Below are 8,671 nucleotides of genomic sequence, written 5' to 3'. Positions count from 1 at the left end.
CAATTCTAGGAATAAGAGAATGGATAAAAATACATAGCACGAGAAAAACACCAGCCTAGAATTCTGTCTGTACCCTGGAAATTACCTTCAAAGTTAAGGAAAAATAAAGACTTTCTCAAAAAAAGAAAAAAAAAAAAAACTGAAGAATTTTTGTCAGCATAATTGCTTTGCAAAGAAGAGAGGTTGAAAATAATGTCAATCAGTGTCTTGGATCTACATTAAGTAAGAGGAAGCATAAAAAATTTTATAAGAAGAGATAAAATATTTTGTCTTTTTCTTAATTTATATAACAGATAGTAAAGTAAAGTCGCTCAGTCATGTCTGACTTTTTGCGACCCCTTGGACCAGCAGGGTCCTCCGTCCATGGGATTTTCTAGGCAAGAATACTGGAGTGGATTGCCATTTCCTTCTCCAGGAGATCTTCCCTACCCAGGGATTGAACCCGGCTCTCCCATATTGTAGGCAGACGCTTTACTGTCTGAGCCACCAGGGAAGTCATATAACAGATAATCATTTGTTTAAAATAACACCAAAAGTCTATTTATTTATGTATATTCTCATTTGTTTATGGGCTACCTTAGTGGCACAGATGGTAAATAATCCACCTGCAATTTAGGAGACCTGGGTTTGATCCCTGGATTGGAAAGATCCTCTGGAGGAGGGCATGGTAATTCACTCCAGTCTTCTTGCCTGGAGAATCCCCAAGGACAGAGAAACCTGGCAGGCTACAGACCATGGTGTCACAAAGAGTAAGACACAACTGAGCAACTAAGCACAGCACAACCCTCATTTGTGTATACACATGATTTATATACTGAGACATGTATGCTTATTTTGCATGCATACATATGTGTGTGTGTGTGTGTGTGTGTGTGTATACACACACATATACATAGAAGCAAAATGAATGCAATGATACAACGGACAAGAGGAATCAGAAAATTTTGTTATCATACAGGGCTCACACTATCCATGAAGTGGTATAATGCTATTTGTAAACAAAATTGGATTAGCTATAAATTAGGCAAAGTCTAGGACAACTACTTACAAAAGGGAAAAAAAATAAGAACATATTCTAAAAGAAGAGAGAAATGAAATAATATAAAATATTTCATTATAACTACAAAATGAACAAAAACATAGAAGAAAAAATAAGAACATGAACAAGGACATCAAATAGAAAACAGGAATAAATATAGTAGATATAATCCAACTATGCCAGGATCACTTTAAATCTCAGTGTTCCAAATATAGCAATTAAAACACAGATTTCAACAGCATGGCTCAAGAGACAAGACGCAACTATATGCTGTTTACAAGAAACATACTTTAAGTTTAAAGACACATACATATTCAAAGTAAATGATAGAGGATCATATACCATGCTAAAACTACTTTAAAAAGCAGTAAATTTAGATGAGCAGAATTCAAAGTAAGGATAATTATCAAGGATAAAGAAGGGCATTACATAATGATAAAATGATAAAGGATCAGTTCTTCAAGAAAACATAATTTTCAACATGTATGCACCTAACAATTGTGTCAGACTATGTGAGGCAAAACTAACAGGATTGCAAAGAGAAATAGATAAGTCCACTATCATCGTTGGATACTTTAGTACCACTTTCTGAGAAATGGACAGATCCAGTAGGCAGAAAATCAGTAGGGGCATTGTTAACTCAATGATACTATCAATCAACTAGATACAATTGACATCTATAGACTCCTTCATCCAAAGACAACACAATACTCAAAGTTTGAATAAAAAAGAGATGAAAGAAGAAATCTCAAGAGAAAATTTAAAATGTCTCAGAAAAAAAAAAAAGAAAATGAAAACACAGTATCAATTTTTAGGATGAGGCATAACTAGTGCTTAAAAGGAAAGTGCTTAGTTTGTGAAGTTGAATGCATATTTTGAAAAAAAGAAATATCTAAAATCAGAAATGCAAGTCTTTACCAGGTAAACAGAAAAAGAAGACCAAATTAAAAAAAAAATAAGCAGAAGACTAAGAATCAGAGCAGAAATCAATAAAATAGAAAGTAGAAAATAGATAAAAATCACTATAACCAAAAGCTAGCTCTTTCAAAAATTAAAACAATAAGTTATTAGGGTTAGGTGAATTCTTAGGGTGGAGTCCTCATAAATGGGATTAGTGTCTTTATGAGTCTTGAGAAAGCTGGTTTTCTCCTCTGCTCTCTGCCATGTAAGGATACCTGAAGAGAAATTGGCACTCTCTAACCTACAACAGGTCTGCTAGTAAAACTTGATTCATAATGGCATACTAATTTTGGATGTCCATCCTCCAGTACTGTGAGGAAAGAATGTATGTTGTTTAAAAGACACTCATATTTTGGTATAGCATCTTGAGCTGACCTGCATAAACATTTTTTCCCACATTTCCAAATTTCTGATTTATAGAGTTCTTCCCCAACTTTTATGTGCTTTTTTGAATTTATTTTGCATTATTTTAATATCAGTTCAGTTCAGTTCAGTCGCTCAATCATGTCTGACTCTTTGCGACCCCATGAAATGTAGCATGCCAGGGCTCCCTATCCATCACCAACTCCCGATTCCATCCAAACCCACGTCCATTGAGTCAACGATGCCATCCGATAATCTCATATTCTGTCTTCCCATTCTCCTCCTTCCCTCAATCTTTCCCAGCACCAGTCTTTTCCAATAAGGCAGCTCTTCACAGCAGGTGGCCAAAGTATTGGAGTTTCAGCTTTAGCATCAGTCCTTCCAATGAACACCCAGGAGTGGTTTCCTTTAGGATGGACTGGTTGGATCTCCTTCTAGTTCAAGGAACTCTCAAGAGTCTTCTCCAGCACCACAGTTCAAAAGCATCAATTCTTCTGCAATCAGCTTTCTTCACAGTCCAACTCTCACATCCATACATGACCACTGGAAAAACCATAGCCTTAACTAGACGGACCTTTGTTGGCAAAGTAATGTCTCTGCTTTATAATATGCTGTCTAGGTTGATCATAGCTTTCCTTCCAAGGATTAAGGGTCTTTAAATTTCATGGCTGCAGTCACAATTTTAACTGTCAAGAAACAACAGTTAAAACCTTATATGGAGCAACTGATTGATTCAAAATTGAGAAGACTATGACAAGTATGCTTATTGTTTATTTAAGTTGTATGTAGAGAACATCAGGGCAAATGTCAGGCTAGATGGGTTACACGCTGGAAGTCAAGATTTTCCAGGAGAAATATCAACAACCTCAGATTGCAGCTGAGACCACTTTAATGACAGAAAGCAAAGAGAAACTGAAAAGTCTCTTGATGAGGGTGAAAGAAGAGAGTGAAAAAGACGGCTTAAAACCCAGTACTAAAAAACTAAGATCATGGCATCTGATTCCATCACTTCCTGTAAATGGAAGGGGGAAAAGTGTAAGCAGTTACAGATTTCTTTTTCTTGGGGTCTAAAATCACTGCAGATTGTGACTGCAGTCATTAAATTAAAAGACAACTGCATCTTGGCAGGAAAGCTATAACATACTTAAACAGTGTATTGAAAAGTAAAGGTAGCACTTTGCCAACAAATATTAATAGAATCAAGACTATGTTCTTTCCAGTAGTCATGAACAGATGTGAAAGCTGGACCATAAGGAAGGCAGAGTGCCAAAGAATTGATGCTTTTGAACTATGGTGTTGGATAAGACTCTAAAGAGACGCTTGCACAGCATGGAGATCAAACCAGTCATTCTTAAAGGAAATCAACCCGGAATATTCAATGGAAGGTCTGATGCTGAAACTGAAGCTCCAATAATTTGACCACCTGATGTGAAGAGCTGACTCATTGGAAAAGACCCTGATGCTGGTAAAGATTGAAGCAGAAAGAAAAGAGGGCAACAGAAGATGAAATGGTTGGATGGCATCACTGATTCAATGGACAGGAACTTGGGCAAACTCTGGAAGACGTTGAGGACTGAGAAGTCTGGGGTGCTGCAGTCCATGGGATTGCAAAGGGCTGCACACAACTTGCTGACTGAACAACAGAAATATTTAAAATCAACTCACATATACAAAAGCAGATTTCAATACTTACTAAGCCTGTAGATAAAGTCTTTTTTTTTTTTAATTGCAATATTCCTCATTACTAGACCATGTCATTTCACTCTTTTTCTTAATGGGTTCAGTTCAGTTCAGTTCAGTCGCTCAATTGTGTCCAACTCTTTACTCCCCAATGATTCACAGCACGCCAAGCCTCACTGTCCATCACCAACTCCCGGAGTTCACTCAAACTTATGTCCATTGAGTTGCTAATGCCATCAAGCCATCTCATTCTCTGCCGTCCCCTTCTCCTCCCGCCCCCAGTCCCTCCCAGCTTCAGAGCCTTTTCCAGTGAGTCAACTCGTTGCATGAGGTGGCCAAAGGATTGGAGTTTCAGCTTTAGCATCAGTCCTTCTAATGAACTCCCAGGACTGATCTCCTTTAGAATGGACAGGTTGAATCTCCTTGTAGTCCAAGTGACTCCCAGAGCATTCTCCAACACCACAGTTCAAAAGCATCAATTCTTCGGCTATCAGCTTTCTTCACAGTCCAATGCTGCCAGGAGATAATTTTTACCTTTAAGTTGATCTTTTAATATTTGGATGATAAATTCACATATATTTGTAAGAAATATACACAGGATGATCTTCTGTATCCATTACAAATATTTCCTCAAGGCAACATCTTGTAAAAGTGTAGTACAGCATTACAAACAAAAATCAGCATTGATATAATCTGCCAATATTACTCAGATCTTATCAACATACACCCTCATAACTTTAATGAAGAGAACACAATCATCTAGTGAGATATTTAGAATTTCCTAAAAAGTTAATGGGAAATAGATGGGGAAACAGTGGAAGCAGTGTCAGACTTTATTTTTCTGGGCTCCAAAATCACTGCAGATGCTGATTGCAGCCATGAAATTAAAAGAAGTTTACTCCTTGGAAAGAAAGTTATGACCAACCTAGATAGCATATTAAAAAGCAGAGACATTACTTTGTCAACCAAGTTTTGTCTAGTTAAGGCTATGGTTTTTCCTGTGGTCATGTATGGATGTGAGAGTTGGACTATGAAAAAAGCTGATCGCCAAAGAATTGATGTTTTTGAACTGTGGTGATCTGACAGATAGAGTGCATGATGAAATATGGAACAGAGGTTCATGACATTGTACAGGAGACAGGGACCAAGACCATCCCCTGCAAAAGAAATGCAAAAAAGCAAAACGGCTGTCACAAATAGTTGTGAAAAGAAGAGAAGTGAAAAGCAACGGAGAAAAGGAAAGATATAAGAATCTGAATGCAGAGTTCCAAAGAATAGCAAGGAGAGATAAGAAAGCTTTCCTCAGCGATCAATGCAAAGAAATAAAGGAAAACAAAAGAATAGGAAAAAGAAGAGATCTCTTCAAGAAAACTAGAGATATCAAGGGAATACTTAATGCAAAGATAGGATCGATAAAAGACAGAAATGGTATGGACTTAACAGAAGCAGAAAATATTGAGAAGAGGTGGCAAGAATACACAGAAGAACTGTACAAAAAATATCTTCACGACCAAGATAATCACGATGGTGTGATCATTGACCTAGAGCCAGATATCTTGGAATGTGAACTCAAGTGAGCCTTAGAAAGTATCACTACGAACAAAGCTAGTGGAGATGATGGAATTCCAGTTGAGCTATTTCTAATCCTGAAGGATGATGTTGTGAAAGTGTTGTAATCAATATGCAAGCAAATGTGGAAAACTCAGCAGTGACCACATGACTGAAAAAGGTCAGTCTTCATTCCAATCCCAAAGAAAGGCACTGCCAAAGAATGCTCAAACTATTGCACAATTGCACTCATCTCACACGCTAGTAAAATCATGCACAAAGTTCTCCAAGCCAGGCTTCAGCAGTATGTGAACCGTGAGCTCCCAGATGTTCAAGCAGATTTTACAAAAAGCAGAGGTACCAGAGATCAAATTTCCAACATCCATTGGATCATGGAGAAAGCAAGAGAGTTCCAGGAAAACATCTATTTCTGCTTCATTGACTATGCCAAAGCCTTTGACTGTGTGGATCACAACAAACCGTGGAAAATTCTGAAACAGATGGGAATCCAAGACCTCCTGACCTGCCTTTTGAGAAACCTTCATGCAGGTGAGGAAACAGCAGTTAGAACTGGACATGGAACAACAGACTGGTTCCAAATAGGAAAAGGAGTACGTGAAGGTTGTATATTGTCACCCTGCTTATTTAACTTATATGCAGAGTACATCATGAGGAATGCTGGGCTGGAAGAAGCACAAGCTGCAATCAAGATTGCTGGGAGAAATATCAATCACCTCAGATATGCAGATGACACCACCCTTATGGCAGAAAGTGAAGAGGAACTCAAAGGCCTCTTGATGAAAGTGAAAGAGGAGAGTGAAAAGTTTGGCTTGAAGCTCAACATTCAGAAGACAAAGATCATGGCATCTGGTCCTATCACTTCATGGGAAATAGATGGAGAAACAGTGCAAACAGTATCAGATTTATTTTTGTGGGCCCCAAAATCACTGCGGATGCTGATTGCAGCCATGAAATTGAAAGACGCTTACTCCTTGGAAGGAAAGTTATGACCAACCTAGATAGTATATTAAGAAGCAGAGACACTACTTTGCCAACCAAGGTCCGTCTAGTCAAGGCTATGGTTTTTCCAGTGGTCATGTATGTATGTGAGAGTTGGACTGTGATGAAAGCTGATTGCCAAAGAATTGATGCTTTTGAACTGTGGTGCTGGAGAAGACTCTTGAGAGTCCCTTGGACTGCAAGGAGATCCAACCAGTCCATTCTAAAGGAGATCAATCCTGGGTATTCATTGGAAGGACTGATGCTAAATCTGAAACTGCAATACTTTTGCCACCTCATGAGATGAGTTGACTCACTGGAAAAGACTCTGATGCTGGGAGGGATTGGGGGCAGGAGGAGAAAGGGACGACAGAGAATGAGATGGCTGGATGGCTTCACCGACTCTATGGACATGAGTTTGATTGAACTTTCGGAGTTGGTGATGGACAGGGAGACCTGGAGTGCTGTGATTCATGGGTTGCACAGATTGGGACACGACTGAGTGACTGAACTGAACTGAACTGATTGTATAAGATCGGAAGGTCTGGGCCTCTGGATCTAGGAACAAGTCACTGACATAACAAAAGGTCTCCCATATAACATCTCATAAGAACTAAGACTAACCTGTCCCATAGCAGCAATCCAGGTGTGGTGAAGAACTATTCTTTAAGCTTCTTTCCATCCTAGGGAGGAGTCCTGGGTTATCTTTTTTTATCACTGATTTTAAAAATTGGTTGGCTCTTTCTACTTTTCCTGAAGACTGAGTTCTCCAAGCACAATGGACATAATAAGTAATGTCCAATGCTTTAGAGACCCCTTGGGTGACCTTAAGTTCACCTATTGTCAAAATGATGCAATGATGTCCTATTGCCACTTTGCAATGACCTGGGGAGACCAAATCTTGGAGTGATTTCATGGAGTATTTTTTTTTTACCACATCCTCATCCTTCTCAGTCTGGGTGGGAAACTTCAATCCATCCTGTGAATGTATTATCATGTCTAATAGGGATTTTTATCCTTGAGATATTGGCACCTGGGTGAAGTCCATCTACCAGTCCTCTCCTGGGTAAGTCCCAAGCTGTTAGACAAACTGAGCCAACTGGGGTCTTCTAGCCCCTTTTGGGGGTTGTTTAATTGGCAAGTGGGGCATGAAGTGACCACTTCCCTTATAGTCGTTTGGGTGTCTGTGCCTCTGAAAGACCTTTTGAGTAATCTTTGGAGGGCCTTTTCCCATAATGAGTGTTGGCATGTTAGGAGGTAACCAATTTCCATTGGAGGTCCCAGGCAGAAGAGTTTCTCCTTTTAGAACCATCCCATATGATCTTGAAAGCCCTCATTCTTAGCTTTAAGCCTCTCACCTTCAGTATAGGAAGGGGTTTCTGTGAAACTAAGGTGGAAACCCCTATTAGGTCACTGTTCTGTAATGCTGCTCTCTTAGCTGCCTGATCAATTGCTTGGTTCCCTCATGCCAATTCTGTGATCCCTTTCTGTTGTCCTTTATAGTGGGACACTTAAACCTCAGCGGGCAGATGGACAGCCTCCACGAGCCTAATGGTTTAATCACCATATTTGATTGGAGACCCTCGAGTGGTCAAGTGGCCTCTTTCCTTCCAAAGTACCAGAAGGGATACTTGAAGTCACTGTAAATGGCTACTCATTTTCCTTTTCCCATCTCTAAAACTCATGTCAGGGCTATGAGCTCAGCTAATTGGGCTGAAGTACCTGGTGGCAAACGTCTAGCCTTTGCCAAGTTCTCAAAATTGGAGACTACTGTGTATCTGGCTCTTGTTTTCCCATTCAAGGCAAAACAGTGTACCAGATTTCCTCAGGATTGTTCTAAGGATCTTCTGACAATCCCTTTCGGGGTTTCTGTCCAGCAGTCCAATGTTTCTAGGCAAGAGTGCAAGGGGAGAGAGCCTTCGGGGGTAAGCAGGAGAGTACCTGAGTTGAATGTCAAAGGGGATATAATCAGGCCTGGATTTTCCTTCAGCACTACTTGATATCTAAGGATCCGTTTATCAGACATCCATAAATGGCCTCTCCCGTTTAGGAGTTGTTTCACTTGGTGGCTTGTAAAAATAG

The sequence above is a fragment of the Moschus berezovskii genome, chromosome 13 (genome assembly GCF_049115385.1).
Source record: "Moschus berezovskii isolate FMDL1 chromosome 13, NW_MosBer_1.0, whole genome shotgun sequence".
Lineage (NCBI taxonomy): Eukaryota > Metazoa > Chordata > Mammalia > Artiodactyla > Moschidae > Moschus > Moschus berezovskii.
Note: the sequence above shows the minus strand (reverse complement) of the source record.